At 54.9% G+C, this 22,211-nt stretch overlaps 3 long non-coding RNA genes across 3 annotated transcripts in view; 2 read left to right on the forward strand and 1 right to left on the reverse strand.

Annotated features, from left to right (window-relative positions):
* LOC311600872 overlaps nucleotides 1-18,628 on the forward strand; it is a 60,560-nt gene extending 41,932 nt beyond the window's left edge. Inside the window, exon 3 of the long non-coding RNA XR_014780392.1 lies at nucleotides 18,508-18,628. This is a non-coding gene — a long non-coding RNA (uncharacterized lncRNA). The remainder of the gene's footprint in view (nucleotides 1-18,507) is intronic.
* LOC311600871 lies at nucleotides 15,174-16,879 on the forward strand. The gene is made up of 2 exons (XR_014780391.1): nucleotides 15,174-15,490; nucleotides 15,994-16,879. It is a non-coding gene; the product is annotated as an uncharacterized lncRNA (long non-coding RNA).
* LOC311600870 lies at nucleotides 16,559-22,001 on the reverse strand. Its single transcript, XR_014780390.1, has 3 exons — nucleotides 20,287-22,001; nucleotides 18,488-18,858; nucleotides 16,559-16,689 (listed from the first exon to the last, which is right to left on the reverse strand). It is a non-coding gene; the product is annotated as an uncharacterized lncRNA (long non-coding RNA).
* Between the last annotated feature and the right edge of the window lie 210 nt (nucleotides 22,002-22,211).

Here is a 22,211-nt window from a genome sequence, read left to right on the forward strand (position 1 = left end):
ACACAGCTCACAGCTCACACAGCCCACAGCCCACAGCCCACACAGCCCACAGCTCACACAGCCCACAGCTCACAGGTCACACAGCCCACAGCTCACACAGCCCACAGCTCACACAGCCCACACAGCTCACAGCTCACACAGCTCACAGCTCACACAGCCCACAGCTCACAGCTCACACAGCTCACAGCTCACACAGCCCACAGCTCACACAGCTCACACAGCTCACACAGCCCACAGCTCACAGCTCACACAGCTCACAGCTCACACAGCCCACAGCTCACACAGCTCACACAGCCCACACAGCTCACACAGCCCACAGCTCACACAGCTCACACAGCCCACAGCTCACAGCTCACACAGCTCACAGCTCACACAGCCCACAGCTCACACAGCTCACACAGCTCACACAGCCCACAGCCCACAGCTCACACAGCTCACAGCTCACACAGCCCACAGCTCACACAGCTCACACAGCCCATAGCTCACAGCTCACACAGCTCACACAGCTCACACAGCCCACAGCTCACACAGCCCACAGCTCACACAGCCCACAGCTCACACAGCCCACAGCTCACAGCTCACACAGCCCACAGCTCACAGCTCACACAGCCCACAGCTCACACAGCCCACAGCCCACAGCTCACACAGCTCACACAGCTCACACAGCCCACAGCTCACACAGCCCACACAGCTCACACAGCCCACAGCTCACAGCTCACACAGCCCACAGCTCACACAGCCCACAGCTCACACAGCCCACAGCCCACAGCTCACACAGCCCACAGCTCACACAGCCCACAGCTCACACAGCCCACAGCTCACACAGCTCACACAGCCCACACAGCTCACAGCTCACACAGCTCACACAGCTCACACAGCTCACAGCTCACACAGCCCACAGCTCACACAGCCCACAGCTCACACAGCCCACAGCTCACAGCTCACACAGCCCACAGCTCACACAGCCCACAGCCCACAGCTCACACAGCTCACACAGCTCACACAGCCCACAGCTCACACAGCCCACACAGCTCACACAGCCCACAGCTCACAGCTCACACAGCCCACAGCTCACACAGCCCACAGCTCACACAGCCCACAGCCCACAGCTCACACAGCCCACAGCTCACACAGCTCACACAGCCCACAGCCCACACAGCTCACACAGCCCACAGCTCACACAGCTCACACAGCCCACAGCTCACACAGCTCACACAGCCCACAGCCCACACAGCTCACACAGCCCACAGCTCACACAGCCCACAGCCCACAGCTCACACAGCTCACACAGCTCACACAGCCCACAGCCCACACAGCTCACACAGCCCACAGCTCACAGCTCACACAGCTCACACAGCTCACACAGCCCACAGCTCACACAGCTCACACAGCTCACACAGCCCACAGCCCACACAGCTCACACAGCCCACAGCTCACAGCTCACACAGCCCACACAGCTCACACAGCCCACAGCCCACAGCCCACACAGCTCACACAGCTCACACAGCCCACAGCTCACACAGCTCACACAGCTCACACAGCCCACAGCCCACACAGCTCACACAGCCCACAGCTCACAGCTCACACAGCCCACAGCTCACAGCTCACACAGCCCACAGCTCACACAGCTCACACAGCCCACAGCTCACACAGCTCACACAGCTCACACAGCCCACAGCTCACAGCTCACACAGCCCACAGCTCACAGCTCACACAGCCCACAGCTCACACAGCTCACACAGCCCACAGCTCACAGCTCACACAGCCCACAGCTCACACAGCCCACAGCTCACAGCTCACACAGCCCACAGCTCACACAGCTCACACAGCTCACAGCTCACACAGCTCACACAGCTCACACAGCCCACAGCCCACACAGCTCACACAGCCCACAGCTCACAGCTCACACAGCCCACAGCTCACACAGCTCACACAGCCCACAGCTCACACAGCCCACAGCTCACAGCTCACACAGCCCACAGCTCACACAGCTCACACAGCCCACAGCTCACACAGCTCACACAGCTCACACAGCCCACAGCCCACACAGCTCACACAGCCCACAGCTCACAGCTCACACAGCCCACAGCTCACAGCTCACACAGCCCACAGCTCACACAGCTCACACAGCCCACAGCTCACACAGCTCACACAGCCCACAGCTCACACAGCTCACACACCTCACACAGCCCACAGCCCACACAGCTCACACAGCCCACAGCTCACAGCTCACACAGCCCACAGCTCACAGCTCACAGAGCCCACAGCTCACACAGCTCACACAGCCCACAGCTCACACAGCTCACACAGCTCACACAGCCCACAGCTCACAGCTCACACAGCCCACAGCTCACAGCTCACACAGCCCACAGCTCACACAGCTCACACAGCCCACAGCTCACAGCTCACACAGCCCACAGCTCACACAGCCCACAGCTCACACAGCTCACACAGCCCACAGCTCACACAGCCCACACAGCTCACACAGCCCACACAGCTCACACAGCCCACACAGCTCACACAGCCCACACAGCTCACACAGCCCACACAGCTCACACAGCCCACACAGCTCACACAGCTCACACAGCTCACACAGCCCACACAGCCCACAGCTCACACAGCTCACACAGCTCACACAGCCCACACAGCTCACACAGCCCACAGCTCACACAGCCCACACAGCTCACACAGCCCACAGCTCACACAGCCCACACAGCTCACACAGCTCACACAGCTCACACAGCTCACACAGCTCACACAGCTCACACAGCTCACACAGCTCACACAGCTCACACAGCTCACACAGCTCACACAGCCCACAGCTCACACAGCCCACACAGCTCACACAGCCCACAGCTCACACAGCCCACACAGCTCACACAGCTCACACAGCTCACACAGCTCACACAGCTCACACAGCTCACACAGCCCACAGCTCACACAGCCCACACAGCCCACAGCTCACACAGCTCACACAGCTCACACAGCCCACACAGCTCACACAGCTCACACAGCTCACACAGCTCACACAGCTCACACAGCTCACAGCTCACACAGCCCACACAGCTCACACAGCCCACAGCTCACACAGCTCACACAGCTCACACAGCTCACACAGCTCACAGCTCACACAGCCCACAGCTCACACAGCCCACAGCTCACACAGCCCACAGCTCACACAGCCCACACAGCCCACAGCTCACACAGCTCACACAGCTCACACAGCTCACAGCTCACACAGCCCACAGCTCACACAGCCCACAGCTCACACAGCCCACAGCTCACACAGCCCACACAGCCCACAGCTCACACAGCTCACACAGCCCACACAGCTCACACAGCCCACAGCTCACACAGCTCACACAGCTCACACAGCCCACAGCTCACAAAGCCCACACAGCTCACACAGCTCACAGCTCACACAGCTCACACAGCTCACACAGCCCACAGCTCACACAGCTCACACAGCTCACACAGCTCACACAGCCCACAGCTCACACAGCTCACACAGCTCACACAGCTCACACAGCTCACAGCTCACACAGCCCACAGCTCACACAGCCCACAGCTCACACAGCCCACAGCTCACACAGCCCACACAGCCCACAGCTCACACAGCTCACACAGCTCACACAGCTCACACAGCTCACACAGCCCACAGCTCACACAGCTCACAGCTCACAGCTCACACAGCCCACAGCTCACACAGCTCACAGCTCACACAGCCCACAGCTCACACAGCCCACAGCTCACAGCCCACAGCTCACACAGCCCACAGCTCACAGCCCACAGCTCACACAGCCCACAGCTCACACAGCCCACAGCTCACACAGTCCACACAGCCCACACAGCCCACAGCTCACACAGCTCACACAGCTCACACAGCTCACACAGCTCACACAGCCCACAGCTCACACAGCCCACAGCTCACAGCTCACACAGCCCACAGCTCACACAGCTCACAGCTCACACAGCCCACAGCTCACACAGCCCACAGCTCACAGCCCACAGCTCACACAGCCCACAGCTCACAGCCCACAGCTCACACAGCCCACAGCTCACACAGCCCACAGCTCACAGCCCACAGCTCACACAGCCCACAGCTCACACAGCCCACAGCTCACACAGCCCACAGCCCACACAGCCCACAGCTCACACAGCCCACAGCTCACACAGCCCACAGCTCACACAGCTCACACAGCCCACAGCTCACACAGCCCACAGCTCACACAGCTCACACAGCCCACAGCTCACACAGCCCACAGCTCACACAGCTCACACAGCCCACAGCTCACACAGCTCACACAGCTCACACAGCCCACAGCTCACACAGCCCACAGCTCACACAGCTCACACAGCTCACACAGCCCACAGCTCAGAGCTCACAGCCCACAGCTCACACAGCCCACAGCTCAGAGCTCACAGCCCACAGCTCACACAGCCCACAGCTCATAGCTCACACAGCCCACAGCTCATAGCTCACAGCTCACAGCCCACAGCTCACACAGCCCACAGCTCATAGCTCACAGCTCACAGCCCACAGCTCACACAGCTCACACAGCTCACACAGCCCACAGCTCACAGCTCACACAGCCCACAGCCCACAGCCCACACAGCTCACAGCTCACACAGCCCACAGCCCACAGCCCACACAGCCCACAGCTCACACAGCCCACAGCTCACAGCTCACACAGCCCACAGCTCACACAGCCCACAGCTCACACAGCCCACACAGCTCACAGCTCACACAGCTCACAGCTCACACAGCCCACAGCTCACAGCTCACACAGCTCACAGCTCACACAGCCCACAGCTCACACAGCTCACACAGCTCACACAGCCCACAGCTCACAGCTCACAGAGCTCACAGCTCACACAGCCCACAGCTCACACAGCTCACACAGCCCACACAGCTCACACAGCCCACAGCTCACACAGCTCACACAGCCCACAGCTCACAGCTCACACAGCTCACAGCTCACACAGCCCACAGCTCACACAGCTCACACAGCTCACACAGCCCACAGCCCACAGCTCACACAGCTCACAGCTCACACAGCCCACAGCTCACACAGCTCACACAGCTCACACAGCCCATAGCTCACAGCTCACACAGCTCACACAGCTCACACAGCCACAGCTCACACAGCCCACAGCTCACACAGCCCACAGCTCACACAGCCCACAGCTCACAGCTCACACAGCCCACAGCTCACAGCTCACACAGCCCACAGCTCACACAGCCCACAGCCCACAGCTCACACAGCTCACACAGCTCACACAGCCCACAGCTCACACAGCCCACACAGCTCACACAGCCACAGCTCACAGCTCACACAGCCCACAGCTCACACAGCCCACAGCTCACACAGCCCACAGCCCACAGCTCACACAGCCCACAGCTCACACAGCCCACAGCTCACACAGCCCACAGCTCACACAGCTCACACAGCCCACACAGCTCACAGCTCACACAGCTCACACAGCTCACACAGCTCACAGCTCACACAGCCCACAGCTCACACAGCCCACAGCTCACACAGCCCACAGCTCACAGCTCACACAGCCCACAGCTCACAGCTCACACAGCCCACAGCTCACACAGCCCACAGCCCACAGCTCACACAGCTCACACAGCTCACACAGCCCACAGCTCACACAGCCCACACAGCTCACACAGCCCACAGCTCACAGCTCACACAGCCCACAGCTCACACAGCCCACAGCTCACACAGCCCACAGCCCACAGCTCACACAGCCCACAGCTCACACAGCTCACACAGCCCACAGCCCACACAGCTCACACAGCCCACAGCTCACACAGCTCACACAGCCCACAGCTCACACAGCTCACACAGCCCACAGCCCACACAGCTCACACAGCCCACAGCTCACACAGCCCACAGCCCACAGCTCACACAGCTCACACAGCTCACACAGCCCACAGCCCACACAGCTCACACAGCCCACAGCTCACAGCTCACACAGCTCACACAGCTCACACAGCCCACAGCTCACACAGCTCACACAGCTCACACAGCCCACAGCCCACACAGCTCACACAGCCCACAGCTCACAGCTCACACAGCCCACACAGCTCACACAGCCCACAGCCCACAGCCCACACAGCTCACACAGCTCACACAGCCCACAGCTCACACAGCTCACACAGCTCACACAGCCCACAGCCCACACAGCTCACACAGCCCACAGCTCACAGCTCACACAGCCCACAGCTCACAGCTCACACAGCCCACAGCTCACACAGCTCACACAGCCCACAGCTCACACAGCTCACACAGCTCACACAGCCCACAGCTCACAGCTCACACAGCCCACAGCTCACAGCTCACACAGCCCACAGCTCACACAGCTCACACAGCCCACAGCTCACAGCTCACACAGCCCACAGCCCACAGCTCACACAGCTCACACAGCTCACACAGCCCACAGCTCACACAGCCCACACAGCTCACACAGCCCACAGCTCACAGCTCACACAGCCCACAGCTCACACAGCCCACAGCTCACACAGCCCACAGCCCACAGCTCACACAGCCCACAGCTCACACAGCCCACAGCTCACACAGCCCACAGCTCACACAGCTCACACAGCCACACAGCTCACAGCTCACACAGCTCACACAGCTCACACAGCTCACAGCTCACACAGCCCACAGCTCACACAGCCCACAGCTCACACAGCCCACAGCTCACAGCTCACACAGCCCACAGCTCACAGCTCACACAGCCCACAGCTCACACAGCCCACAGCCCACAGCTCACACAGCTCACAAGCTCACACAGCCCACAGCTCACACAGCCCACACAGCTCACACAGCCCACAGCTCACAGCTCACACAGCCCACAGCTCACACAGCCCACAGCTCACACAGCCCACAGCCCACAGCTCACACAGCCCACAGCTCACACAGCTCACACAGCCCACAGCCCACACAGCTCACACAGCCCACAGCTCACACAGCTCACACAGCCCACAGCTCACACAGCTCACACAGCCCACAGCCCACACAGCTCACACAGCCCACAGCTCACACAGCCCACAGCCACAGCTCACACAGCCACACAGCTCACACAGCCCACAGCCCACACAGCTCACACAGCCCACAGCTCACAGCTCACACAGCTCACACAGCTCACACAGCCCACAGCTCACACAGCTCACACAGCTCACACAGCCCACAGCTCACACAGCTCACACAGCCCACAGCTCACAGCTCACACAGCCCACACGCTCACACAGCCCACAGCCACACAGCTCACACAGCCACACACACAGCTCACACAGCTCACACAGCCCACAGCTCACACAGCCCAAGCCAGCTACAGCTCACACAGCCCACAGCCCACACAGCTCACACAGCCCACAGCTCACACAGCTCACACAGCCCACAGCTCACAGCTCACACAGCCCACAGCTCACACAGCTCACACAGCCCACAGCTCACACAGCTCACACAGCTCACACAGCCCACAGCTCACAGCTCACACAGCCCACAGCTCACAGCTCACACAGCCCACAGCTCACACAGCTCACACAGCCCACAGCTCACACAGCTCACACAGCCCACAGCTCACACAGCCCACAGCTCACACGCTCACACAGCCCACAGCTCACACAGCTCACACAGCCCACAGCTCACACAGCTCACACAGCTCACACAGCCCACAGCTCACACAGCTCACACAGCCCACAGCTCACACAGCTCACACAGCCCACAGCTCACACAGCTCACACAGCCACACAGCTCACACAGCCCACAGCTCACAGCTCACACAGCCCACAGCTCACACAGCTCACAGAGCCCCACAGCTCACACAGCTCACACAGCTCACAGCCCACAGCTCACACAGCTCACACAGCCCACAGCTCACAGCTCACACAGCCCACAGCTCACAGCTCACACAGCCCACAGCTCACACAGCTCACACAGCCCACAGCTCACACAGCTCACACAGCCCACAGCTCACACAGCTCACACAGCCCAGCCCACAGCTCACACAGCTCACACAGCCCACAGGCTCACACAGCCCACCAGCCCACACAGCCCACACAGCTCACACAGCCCACACAGCTCACACAGCCCACACAGCTCACACAGCCCACAGCTCACACAGCCCACACAGCTCACACAGCCCACACCACACAGCTCACACCCACAGCTCACACAGCTCACACAGCTCCACACAGCCCACACAGCTCACACAGCTCACACAGCTCACACAGCCCACAGCTCACACAGCCACACAGCTCACACAGACTCACACAGCTCACACAGCTCACACAGCTCACACAGCCCACACAGCTCACACAGCCCACACAGCTCACACAGCCACAGCTCACACAGCTCACACAGCTCACACAGCCACACAGCTCACACAGCCCACACAGCTCACACAGCCACACAGCTCACACAGCCCACAGCTCACACAGCTCACACAGCTCACACAGCCACACAGCTCACACAGCTCACACAGCTCACACAGCTCACACAGCTCACACAGCCTCACAGCTCACACAGCCCACACAGCTCACACACACACAGCTCACACAGCTCACACAGCTCACACAGCTCACACAGCTCACACAGCTCACACAGCCCACAGCTCACACAGCCACACAGCTCACACAGCCCACAGCTCACACAGCTCACACAGCCCACAGCTCACACAGCTCACACAGCTCACACAGCCCACAGCTCACACAGCCCACCAGCTCACACAGCCCACAGCTCACACAGCCCCACAGCTCACACAGCCCACAGCTCACACAGCCACAGCTCACACAGCCCACACAGCTCACACAGCCCACAGCTCACACAGCCTCACAGCTACACAGCCACAGCTCACACAGCCCAACACAGCTCACACAGCCCACAGCTCACACAGCTCCACACAGCTCACACAGCCCACAGCTCACACAGCTCACACAGCTCACACAGCTCACAGCTCACACAGCTCACACAGCTCACACACGCACACAGCTCACAGCTCACACAGCTCACCAGCTCACACAGCCCACACTACACAGCTCACACAGCCCACCAGCTCACACAGCCGCCACCAGCCCAGCAGCTCACCACATGCTCCACCAGCTCACACAGCTCACACAGCTCACAGCTCACACAGCCCACACCGCTCCACACACCCACAGCTCACGCTCACACAGCCCACAGCTCACACAGCTCACACAGCTCACACAGCTCACACAGCTCACAGCTCACACAGCCCACAGCTCACACAGCCCACAGCTCACACAGCCCACAGCTCACACAGCCCACACAGCCCACAGCTCACACAGCTCACACAGCTCACACAGCTCACACAGCTCACACAGCCCACAGCTCACACAGCTCACATAGCCCACACAGCTCACACAGCTCACACAGCTCACACAGCTCACACAGCTCACAGCTCACACAGCCCACAGCTCACACAGCTCACACAGCCCACAGCTCACACAGCCCACACAGCCCACAGCTCACACAGCTCACACAGCCCACACAGCTCACACAGCCCACAGCTCACACAGCTCACACAGCTCACACAGCCCACAGCTCACACAGCCCACACAGCTCACACAGCTCACAGCTCACACAGCTCACACAGCTCACACAGCCCACAGCTCACACAGCTCACACAGCTCACACAGCTCACACAGCCCACAGCTCACACAGCTCACACAGCCCACAGCTCACACAGCCCACAGCTCACACAGCTCACACAGCTCACACAGCTCACACAGCTCACAGCTCACACAGCCCACAGCTCACACAGCCCACAGCTCACACAGCCCACAGCTCACACAGCCCACACAGCCCACAGCTCACACAGCTCACACAGCTCACACAGCTCACACAGCTCACACAGCCCACAGCTCACACAGCTCACATAGCCCACACAGCTCACACAGCTCACACAGCTCACACAGCTCACACAGCTCACACAGCCCACAGCTCACACAGCTCACACAGCCCACAGCTCACACAGCCCACAGCTCACACAGCTCACACAGCTCACACAGCTCACACAGCTCACACAGCTCACACAGCTCACACAGCTCACACAGCCCACACAGCTCACACAGCCCACAGCTCACACAGCTCACACAGCTCACACAGCCCACACAGCTCACACAGCTCACACAGCTCACACAGCTCACACAGCTCACACAGCTCACACAGCCCACAGCTCACACAGCTCACACAGCCCACAGCTCACACAGCTCACACAGCTCACACAGCTCACACAGCCCACAGCTCACACAGCTCACACAGCTCACAGCTCACACAGCTCACACAGCTCACACAGCCCACACAGCTCACACAGCCCACAGCTCACACAGCCCACACAGCTCACACAGCCCACAGCTCACACAGCCCACAGCTCACACAGCTCACACAGCTCACACAGCTCACACAGCCCACACAGCTCACACAGCTCACACAGCTCACACAGCCCACAGCTCACACAGCCCACACAGCTCACACAGCCCACAGCTCACAGCCCAAGCTCATGGCTCACAACTTGAGGCATGGTGGTAGGACGCCCCATGGGAACAGGGCTGTGCAGACTGAGACTTCCTGCCCCCCATCTTGGAGGAACAGGAAGAAGAGAGAGAACAGGAAATGGAGCAGACTGAGAAAAGTCAAGGACCACCCCCCAGTGACTCTCTCTAGGGGACATTTTACGTTAAAAACACTATATTCACTAAAAAGGGGATCTTTCTGTCTCTTCACACCGAAGGCCTTCTATACCAAAGTTTTGTCTTTATTGAAAAGACAAAGTGGCTTGGTACTCTAACGAAAATGGACACAGATGGCACCTCTTCCCAATTTTTTTTTAAAATTTATTTAAGGTTCACTTGGAGCATCAGGAAGGAGGTGAGCTGAGCTTCCTCCTGACCCTGTTTCTTAGACTCTTTGCAGGTGATGGTGGTGGTAAATTTCCATACAATAAAATCCGTGAAATGCCTGTTAGTTAGTAAAAGAAAAAAAAAATCTATAACCTGGAACTACACACATGCAAAATGGAAACCAAACCAAACCAAACCAAGCCAAACAGAAACTCTGGGAGGATGGCACGATGTTGTAAAATTAATTCTTTCAGTGAGAAGAGAAATAAAGCAGTAGTGGCCAAGCACAAATTGAAATTCTTCCCAAACCTCCTTTAAATATCTATGTTGGAGAACTGGGAGGGTCACAGTGCTCACCCTCAGGTATGGGAGCATTAAATCACTCATATGCCCTGTTCCTCACCTCTGAGCTCCAATCTTGGGAGTTTCTCACAAGGAAATAATTTGAATGATAATTGGATAATAATCTGAGCATAAAAAAAGCCAGTTTGTACTTGTGCCCGCTTGGGTCTTTGTTGCTGCACTGCCTGTGGTATTGGAGAGAAAGGGATTGTATTTAGCAGGGGCTGGCCTGGTGATGGCAGGGAAGAAATGGCGAGGAACTCTGACTAAGGCTGTAGCTGCAGGTTAGAGAGGAAGGCTGAGTCAACGGGTACTTACAGGGCGCTGGAGAGGGAAGGAGGGACAGAGACCACCTGGTCAGGGTGGATGGTGTTACAAGTTAATATGGAGGATCTAGGTGAGTGAGCCGGGGTCTGCCTCTCTGAAGAGAACTGATGGGAAGGTATGGTAGGAGCTCTGCTTGGTGTAATTATCCAGGTCGAGGTGATACCACAATCTCCTGTAGACCTCCCTTTCAGCTGTTAGACTGGCAGTTACAGGTCAAGTGCATTTGGGGAAGGCATTCGAACTGCAGTACCGTGTCTATGTGCCGCTGTGTTGTGCTTCCCTATGTGGCGGAGGCAAATTCCATTTTAATTCCTTTCTGCTGGATGTAGTTTTACTCTCATAGTAGAATTGTCCCTGTGTTGATCTACCCAGACCTGCTTGTGTGCGGGTGACACCTCAGCCCGAGTTCCAGAATCTCCTGGGACTTAAGATTTCTTCCTTCCTTCCTTCCTTCCTTCCTTCCTTCCTTTCTTTCTTCTTCTGTTGTTTTGTTTGTTTTGTTTTGTTTTGTTTTTCGAGACAGGTTTTCTCTATGCAGTGTTGACCACCCTGGACTCACTTTGTAGACCAGGCTGGCCTTGAACTCACAGTGATCCACCTGCCTCTGCCTCCCAAGTGCTGGGATTAAAGGCATGCGCCACCGTGCCCAGCAAGATTCCTATAAGAATAAAAAATTCTTTTAATTACATTTATCTGGGGACTGCACACAGGCCGCAATGCACGTGTGGAGGGAGAGGACAACTTGGAGGAGTCGGTTCTCTCCTTCGGGTGCGGGTCCTGGTGAACTCAGCTCTTCCCCCCACTGACGGTCTCACTGATGCAGAAGGGAGCATGTGACCTTTAAGCCTCCACTTTCTCACCCACACACTGAAGGTGATGGAGGGACACAGCATGGGCCGTCACAGAGATGACTGAGGCATCACAAATTTGCCTAAAATCTCTACAAACATCTTCGCCTTCTCCCAAGACAGAATTCTTAGTCTGCCTTTCACATGAACCTTGGACTGGCTGGCCACTCTGCTCACCGGTATTGTCACCACCTGCCATACAGTGACAATTTCATCCACCCAACACCGCCTCCTTCCTCACGTGCCTGTCCTCATCAGTCAGCTGCCCTCTGAGGCTCCTAGGTAGAAATCACCAGAACATCTCTCTCCTCCTTAGTTAACCATACCCCACCTGAGTGGGCGTGGCTGGAGTCCGGCAGACCTCTGCTGAATCCGGGCCCTGTTGCTTCCTGGATGTGTCACTGTGAGTGGTGATCTCCTCTCTCCAAACCCCAGACTCTTGGTCTGTAAGATGGGACAGTAGCAGCCTGCCACTTAGGGCTGTGCCTCTCAAGGCAGTTGAGGTACCTTGCTTGAGAATTTAGCATCATTGCAGTCAAGGGGCTCTCTAGAGGGGAGCTGGGCAGGGGAGTCCCACTCTGGTCTAGCCTATTGACAGCAAGGGTGGACTCTCCTGACTGCTCCCTACCATCAGCGCCTTCAAGGTCAAAGGTCAAAGTGCCTTCAAAATGACCTTGCTGTGGCACTTTGGCAATGTCACTCCCTGTGCAGGACTGTAAGGCCTGGAATTGTCCTGCCAGCGCTCTAGAAGCCCCTGTAAATCTAGTAGAGTCTGGCTACCTGTGTGCCCGAACCTCCACCACTGCTCTACTTCAGCCTTGGTCTCACGGTTCTTTGAAACGTCGTCACCGGAGCAGACTGGGTCCCACGCAGCTCAGATCTCTCTTCTGCGTCTTGGCCTCCCTGTCCCTAGCGTTCAGCACTCTGAGCACAGTCGTCCCCTCCATGGTCCACCGCACCACACTCTGTGAGGTCCCATCTCCACTGTGATGGCTGTCCCTGGTGAGGTCAGTGCCCTTCACTCGGTCCTGCGCACCCTTCGCTGCCTCCAGCTGCCCCCACCCCCACCCCCCCAGGCTTGCCACGCTTGTCTGTTTACTGTCTTGTTAATAGATAATATTTTTCTGGGATTCGGATGAACACACATTTACTTACAGGTCAAAGGTCTGTGGAGTCATTTGTGACTTCAAATGTCCAAAACCAGCCGTGTCTACCCCACCCCCACCCCCAGCCCCCGCAGAAAAGACGCATTCCTAGATGCCCTGTGAGCGTGGGTTAAGGAACAGTTGTGTATTGAACGTCACATACCTGAGAGGGCAGACATCTTTCCTGTTTGTGGAAAGGCAAGGGGACAATGGCAGCTGTACCTGTCCTCGGCCCTCACTGTGGCAGGATGCTGGACTCTGCTAGGTGCCCCATGCAACTCACAATTTCTTTCCTAAGGCGTGTGAGCTTCAAGTGCCTTTGTTTAGCGCTGGCGGAGAGGAAGTGGGCGGTTGACTTATTACTGCTACTAGCCCCAGCTCAGGAATGTCCTGTCTGTCCCTCAAAATGTGCCTCACATTCCCAGAACTATGTTGAAGCTGGAGAGGAGGTGAGTGAGTCAGAGTCCCCTGGCTCTCCACAGCTCAGCCCTGAAGCGGGCCGCCGAGGACGGGTGGATGGAAAGAAAACCGTGTTCCTCACTTGGGGTGACTATGGCTTTTGGGGTGCAGAACCCAACCATCCTCGTCAGCCTGGTACGGTGCTCTCCAAGCTGGGTAAGGCCCTCTGGCATGCCTGTGACTTCCCAGCTGTTCAGATGTCTACAGAGCTCCTGAGTTGCTGCCTAAGCTGTCTGACCTTGGCCGTGGCCCTGACTGTTTGCTTCACACAAATATGATGCCTCTGTCCGTACAGTCCAGCCATCGACTCCGTCCTTGCCAGGGCCTTTGGACTTCGCTCTCACTTGCCATTTCTTTTAGGCCTTCACGCAGCTTCCCTCATCCTCCAAACAGGAAGACCTGGAAACATTAACTCAAGGGCAAGGATCTGGCAACGGTCCCCGAAAGCCAAGCACAGACTCTGCAGGGTTTAATGGTGCTCCCGAGAGAAGCCACCTGCTCTTTCCCGCCCACCTCCGGGCACCCATCCACGGGGCTAATGAGCCATGAGACGGCCCAACCCGTGCTGTAGAGGTCTCTTTCCAGCCATGTCTGCATGCACCCACGCAGAGGGTCCCTCCTGGTGGCTGTAAGTGGTCACTGTTTCTGTAGCCCAAAGTACTGCTGGGCCGTGGGCACTCCCAGGGTTACCATCCACGCTCTCATTTCCAAATATGCATTAACCCACCCAGAAGGAAACCCCCAATTTCCCAAGCGCTAATAAGAACCTTCCATGCACAAAAGGCCAGGGAGTGCCAATGGAATCCCTGGAGAGCGAGTCCCTGACACTCACCAAGCACAAATTAGCCAGTGTTAAGCAGCCCGGAAGGAGGCAGGCGGGCGCCATAGCGCCAAGTCCTGAGACTGTATCTTCCCATCTGCCAACTTGCTATCATGGAAAGCCATCTCTGCCCTGTGACTCAGTGCCGTGTCAGTGTGGTAGCGCCCTGATGAGCGCTCCCCATGCCACAGGCTGGGGGTGAGGGCTCAGAGCTTCGAGCATTGGGCTGCAGCTAGGCAGGCCAGGAGCATGTCAGGCTTCAGTCTTCGCAAATCGACAAGATTTGTCTACAGAGCCGTGACCAGGACCGAAGTGCTTCAACACCAAGATACTTAACATATGCCAAGGTCCTTCCGTGGCGTGCCTCAGGCGGGCTCTACCCGCTCACAGCTGGAGCCCTGCTGAATGCTATGTCTGAGGGCTAAATCTACCAGCAGCATCAAAGTAAGCAAGAGCAGGGGTCAGAGTCACAGCGAGACACCACAGACCCAGGGAGGCACGGCCAAGGACATCTGTACCAACACGTATGAGCTGCGGAGGACGGGCATGGAAGAGCCTTGTGTTCCTGCTCTGCCCGTGCTGAGGACGGGGCCACATCAAGAAACTGGCTCAGGGGCTGGGGAGATGGCGGCACAGTCAATGAAGAGTGAGGAACTGGCGGGTAAAGACGCCGGTACGGAGGCATGTGCTTGTAATCCCAAGGCTGGGGAGAGAGAGGCAAGAGCATCCCAGCTTACTCCATGGGTCCCAGATCCCACTGAAGGGCTCAGTTCAAAAAAACAAGGTGGATGGCGCCTAGGGAACGATGCTCCAGGCTTTCCCTGCTTCCACACATATGTACCCCCTACCCATGCACACACACACACACACACACACACACACACACACACACACATGCGCATACACATACACACTCACACACATACACATAGGCACATACACATGCACACACATACACTAACTGGGTGTATGTATGAAGAAACTAGATCAGATTTTAGTGGTAGAATTCTGAGTTATACTCACCCGCCCCCACCCCCAAACCAGGCATGGGGGGGGGGGGAGAGAGAAGAGATGTGGGAGGGAGGGGGGAAGAGGGAGGGGAAGGAGAATGGAAGAGACAGGTAGTGGGGAGGGGAGCCATGATGCCATACACCTCAAATTCTTCCCCCCCCTCAGGGCCGTCGCCCCCTCCACCTCAGAGAAGGCTGAGACCAAAGGCTGCCAGGAGGCAGGGCTGACCCCTTTGACTGCCTCCTTTGAACCTGTGTCCCCGTCACTTCTGAAACACGGCTGAGGTCCACGCAGCTGCTCACCTCTGGCCTGGCTTCCTGTCTGCAGCCAGGACACGCGCACAGCACCTGGCCCTTGAAGGGACCCACTGAAGAAGGCTAAGGCTCTGTAATTGTTTTACACTTCAGCCTGGTGACAATGCTGAGTCTTTGGGGCATGGAACTTGTGCCGAGTTGGGAGGGACTGAAAGAATGAGGGTGGGGTAAGTGCACCCCGAAGCACAGAGTCACAGGACAAAGTTGGGGGGCCAGAAAGGCATGCTTAGTCTCCTGTGTCCCCGGAGCACACCCCGTTAAATAGCAAGTAGGAAAGATTGTGACCGTTGAATAGAGACACAGAGGAAGGAACACAGGCCTTTGCGCTGCTCTGGGCTAAGGAATCTGGCCTTTCACGAGGCACTGGGCGGGGAGTATGGCGCCGACTCAGCCCTGTGCGACCTCTCACCACACTGGAGGAGCCGACTGACAGCAGAAGAAGATCCCATGGCCTCCAGGGTACGTGGGGTGTGGAGGTGAAGCCAGCGGGTTGGCCACTGTGTGGCCAGGCCAATCGCCACCTGTCCCATGGCTTTAACTTCTTTCCCTACAAAAGAGATGGGACAGTTCCATTTTTAAACTCTTTTCAAGTTCTCAAACCATGGCTCCTGGCACTGCAGAGGGTTCATTTTCTACCTGTGCGAGCCTGGTGCCGCACACCGCAAGTGTCCTCCACCCTCTCAGGACTGGCCTGGGGTAGTTTGCTCGCGTGGCAAAAAAAATAAAACGTTTAAGAATGAATGTGACCCGGGTGCTTGCTCTCTACTGAACTACATCCCCAGTAGGATCTATGTATTGAATTGTCATTTTCTTCTTTATAGTGTGTGTGTGTGTGTGTGTGTGTGTGTGTGTGTAATACTAGGAATCAAACCTAGGAAATTCACAGAATTTTAGATCTTGGGCCTAGAGGAGAAAGAGAAGCTAATAACTACCCTTCTCTAGGTCAGGATAGACCAAGGAAAGCTATGAGTAAACCTGGGACACAGGAAATTCTGATGCCCTCTCTTCTCACGGGGCCATAATTCTTCTTTCTTTTAAAACTATCATGGGAGCGGGAAGGGAGCAGGAGAGACGGCTCAGGGGTTAAGAGTGCTTGCTCTTGCAGAGGACCTGGGTTTGGTCTCCAGAGGCCACACGGGGCTTACAGCCATCCACACTCCCTTTAGCACATACATGCATGTAGGTGAGACACCCATACATATAAAATAAATCTAAAAAGAAATATAAATATTGATTATTGAGGAATGAATTAAGATCATGAGACTTAAGGTTTTTTTTGTTTTTGTTTTTGTTTTTTGTGTTTTAACAGAAAATAAGTCTATTGGCCCTTCCAAGCCCCCATAGAATCTGGAGAACATAACCCATATACAGTGTCAAAAGAACCTCACGCCAAACTGTGGCAACTTTTCATGAATTCGAAAGACTTGTTTTGTTTTGTTTTTTTTAAAAAAAAAAGCCGGGCAGTGATGGCTCACGCCTTTAATCCTAGCATTCAGGAGGCAGAGGCAGAGGCAGGCGGATCACTTTGAGTTCAAGGCCAGCCTGATCTACAAAGAGAGTCCAGGACAGCCAAGGATACACAGAGAAACCCTGTCTTGAAAAACAAAAAACAAAAAGAAAGACTTGTATTAAAAATTTCCAGAGGCTGGGCACGCCTTTAATCCCAGCACTCGGGAGGCAGAGGCAGGCGGATCGCTGTGAATTCGAGGCCAGCCTGGTCTACAAAGCAAGTCCAGCATAGTCAAGGCTACACAGAGAAAGTCTGTCTCAAAAAACTAAAAAAATAAGTAGATAAAATAAAATAAAATAAAATAAAATCCCAGGGCTGGAGAGATGGCTCAGAGGTTAAGAACACTGACTGCTCTTCCAAAGGTTCTGAGTTCAATTCCCAGCAACCACATGGTGGCCTACAACCATCCATAATGTAATCTGGTGTCTTCCTCTGGCCTGCAGACGTACATGCAGGCAGACCACTATATACATAATAATAAATAATTAAATCTTTAAAAAAATTTTCCTAAATTTATCTTTACTTTTCCCTAAAATTGGTCCTAAGTCCTATGAAATGATATAATTGACTTAGTAACTGAACCAATATATTTTAGTTTGTGTGTGTCTGTGTGTGTGTGATACATATGCATTTGTGCATGTGTGTACATGTGTGCGCACACATGTATCTACCCATGAGCATCAAGAGACCAGAGGTGCATGCTGTGCTGCTGCCATCCCTGTGTCTCTGGGCCACACAGGAATGGGGCTATAGACATGTGCAACCATGTGGATGTTTTATGTGGATTCTGGAGGTTTTCAGCTCAGCCTCGTGATGGCAGAGCAGTCACTCTTACCCAGTGACATGTCTCCCCAGCCTCGAGTCAATACGTTTCCACTGGAGGCCATCCAATTGCAGACACCTGGAAGCTACAGTGTCCACTGTTCGAGTTCCATATCCTGACTGCTGGTTTTGTGTCTTTGGCGATGCAATTTGACAAAGTTGAGACTGTCAGCATTCTGCCCCCCCCCCCATCTCCTTCAACTTGGAGAGGGACCTTTGTTCAGGCCTGTTTTCCACTTTGTTCTGTTGGGATGAGATCTGCAGGCCGTGACTGCTTAGGTCTCATGGAATAAAACTGTCTCTGCAAGTGCATCAGAAGCTAAGAGTTCAGAAGTCCGGTGTTTGAGATTCATGGGCAGGCCAGGAGACGGGTGCCAGGACATCCTGGGGAGACACAACAGGAGAGTAGAGTCACACATTGGCAGAGGCTTTAAAGACTGTGCTGCTACCACAAAGGCTGAAGACAGCTAACACAAGGTTGGGGAAGTAGCTCGCCAGATGGGGTGCTTGCCTAGCATGCATGAGGCCAAGGGTTCCATCCCCAGTGTCATGTGATCAGGTGTGATGCACCATACCCATAATCCTGGCAACTCAGTAGGTAGAGGGGCACGCAGTAGGTGGAGGGGCACACAGTAGGTGGAGGCAGGAAGATCACAAGTTCGAGGTCATCTTCGGTGGCTTCTGGTCCCCACTGTTTCCAAGACAGTGGAGTTAGCAACAAACATGCCATTGCCCCTCTGGGATCCTCAGGTGATTGGTCCTGGTACAAGACAGCACAGACTGGAGACAACTACATCAAGATTAACATGAGAAAGAAGCTCAATTGGCAGAGAAAGACTGGACGCCCTTCCTTGCCTGGGCATCACACAACAAACAGAGCATGCTCCTGAAAATTCTCCCATGTACAAGCATGGGAGATGCTGGCACTGTGTGGATGTCTTATAAAAGGTTTCATGGCTCAGTGCTCCATGGCGTCTGGAGAACATACTGTTCCTTCAGCTCAGTAGGCCACTTATTCTCGGGAATGCTTTCTTTTTTATTTACTGATTTTTTGTCTTTCATAATAAGCGGTCTCTGCCTATACTTCAAATCATGTGTCCCTGGTCCAGCCATTTTCCATGCACAAAGAACCTGGATTTCCAGCAGATGTCCCTGGGCTGTTCCAGCATGTGCCTCACAGACTCAGGTCTCTGTTTATATCAATCCCAGGACCCACACAGACACTTTATTCCTCTGGTGCCCAAATCCTTTATGTCAAAGGTAGTATTTGTGCAAAATCATCCTGCCTAGGGGCTGGAGAGATGGCTCAGTGGTTAAGAGCACGGTCTGCTCTTCCAGAGGTCCTGAGTTCAAATCCCAGCAACCACATGGTGGTTCACAACCATCTGTATTGAGATCTCATGCCCTCTTCTGGCCTGCAGGTATACACACAGATAGAGCAGTCATATAAGTAAAATAAATAAATAAATCTTAAAAAAAAATTCTTTCTGACCACCATGGGTAGAGTCATTCCTGGGTACTTACATCAACACCTGTGCAGCGTAAGTCTGGGCACTTAGCTGCTACACTGCTCTTTAGGGAATAAGGTCAAGGAAAAGTTCAAATGTTCCATAAAGACACGGTTTTTTTCTCTAAACATTTTCTTTTATTTTCGAGATTATAATATCATTAGATCATTTCTCCTTTCCTTTTCCTTCCTGCAAAGCCTTTCATATATCCCTTGCTCGCTTTCAAATTCACTGTCTCTCTCTCTCTCTCTCCCACCCTTAGCATTTCTTAGTGTGGAGTTGAGGCCCTGTGTGTTTTCCTCACCTGCTTTGGCTTGTCCACCACTGTCCTCATCAGCTCGTGCTTGGTTAGGCACTCGTGTCGATGAGACTTCCTGGGTTCAGCTTCTGACATTACAGAGCGACCTGGCCTCACGGAAACTCGTGCATCCTCTGCGCTTAGAATCTTCCCGCGCCCTCTTCTGAAATGTTCCCATTTAGGTACAGGAGGTGTTCTGTGGCGGTCTTCAAATGCTTTCAATCTGTGATTGAATCTGCAAACAGGGACCCTCTGGACATAGAAGGTTGACTGTTTCCTCCTGTACTCCGGAAAGTTGGCGGCAATTCAGGTATCTTGGGAGGAAGATGGAGAAAAGACAGCTCCCCTGCAGCCCTCTTGGGGGGCCTCAGGGGTTTTCTGTAATTTTACAGCAAGAGTGGAGCTTCCTGGGCAGACAGCAGACCAAGAGCACACTCCTTAGAGCTGTGACTGGCAAAGCTCTCAGGATTAGTCGAGAGGGACAGAGCCGAATCCAGCTTTTCTCCCATTTCCCCCTTATCTACACAGTTCCAAAAGAGGGCAGAAACTCTCTGTTCATCAGTTTTCCCAAGTGTAGAGTCATAAAAGTTATCTGAACCCACTTTGTAGAACTATTACCATAGAAACAGAAGCCTGGGCGAGGCTTGAAAGATGCTCTATTCCAGCTGGTGCTTCTGTTACCAGTTAAAATCGCTGGCCTCAGGGATGCCTGCGCTGTGTGACGCTCCAGCCTCAGGCCATGGGCTGATTAAAATCTACCATCGGGCCCTCAGCAATCGCATCTGGGGCTTCAGTGGGCTGAAGAGTCAGGAAACGGACCAGACAGGAACTTCCTGCGGCAGGGCTGACCTGGGAAGCAGCTGCCTCTGTCTCTCCTAGCCCACCACAGAAGGTTTGATTTTATTACTTATGCATCTTCTTCCTTCCCTTGGTAACTAATCAGAACACTAGAGCTACTCAAGGCACCATGTGGGGAAGGTTCTAGAAGCTTCTCCTTGTAAAGTCTGGCTCCGGAGTTGAATGGAACTTGGTTTTCTGATTCAGACTCTGTTCTGAGGACCCAGCTTAACCCAGCAGCACCGAGGCGACCTTTAGCCGCCGTGGGAACCTCCCGGGGTATACACGCCTGAACCTGGATATAGAACATTTAGCTATGTGATGTGGTCTGTTCTCAGATTTTCTTCTTTTTCCTTAGAACCCTTTTTAAGGTTGGGCCTGGTGGCGCACAGCTTTAATTCCGGCACTCGGGAGGCAGAAGCAGGTGGATCACAATGAGTTCTAGGCCAGCCAGGGCTTTATTGTGAGATCCTGCCTCTGAAAACCAATGAATGAACAAACAAACAATCTCTTTAGTAAAAACTAAGACACAGGGCTGGGCTGGGGCAGTCAGTTGGTAGTGTTTGCCTAACATGTACAACGTCCGTCCGTGGTTCCATCTGCCATACTGTAAAAACAAGACAAGGTGGCACAATTGGGAGGTAGAGGCAGGAAGAGCAGATGTTCACATCATCACACACACACACACACATTCACACACACGTGCACACGCACATGCACACGCATGCACAGACACATGCCCTTCTCCTCGAAAGATGAAGATGAAACTGGTTTCTTCTGGAACCTGCTGAGGGGCCTTTGAGAGGTTGCTTCAGTTAACATAATTTTTATCTGTTTTAAGGTGTGTATGTCCGCGCGCGCGCGCGTGTGTGTGTGTGTGTGTGTGTGTGTGTGTGTGTGTGTGTGTGTGTGTTTGCAGTGCCTGAACCGGGTGTGGGATCCCCTGGAGCTGTACTTACAGGCAGTTGTGAGCTGTTTGGCCTTGGTGCTGGGAACCTAACTTGAGTCCTCTGCAAATGCAGTCCACACTGTCCACCACCAGGCCATCTGTCCCTGGCCAATTCCAATTGTTTGTTTGCTTATGTTCTACAATA

The sequence above is a fragment of the Acomys minous genome (assembly GCF_964271855.1).
Source record: "Acomys minous genome assembly, chromosome: 6".
NCBI lineage: Eukaryota > Metazoa > Chordata > Mammalia > Rodentia > Muridae > Acomys > Acomys minous.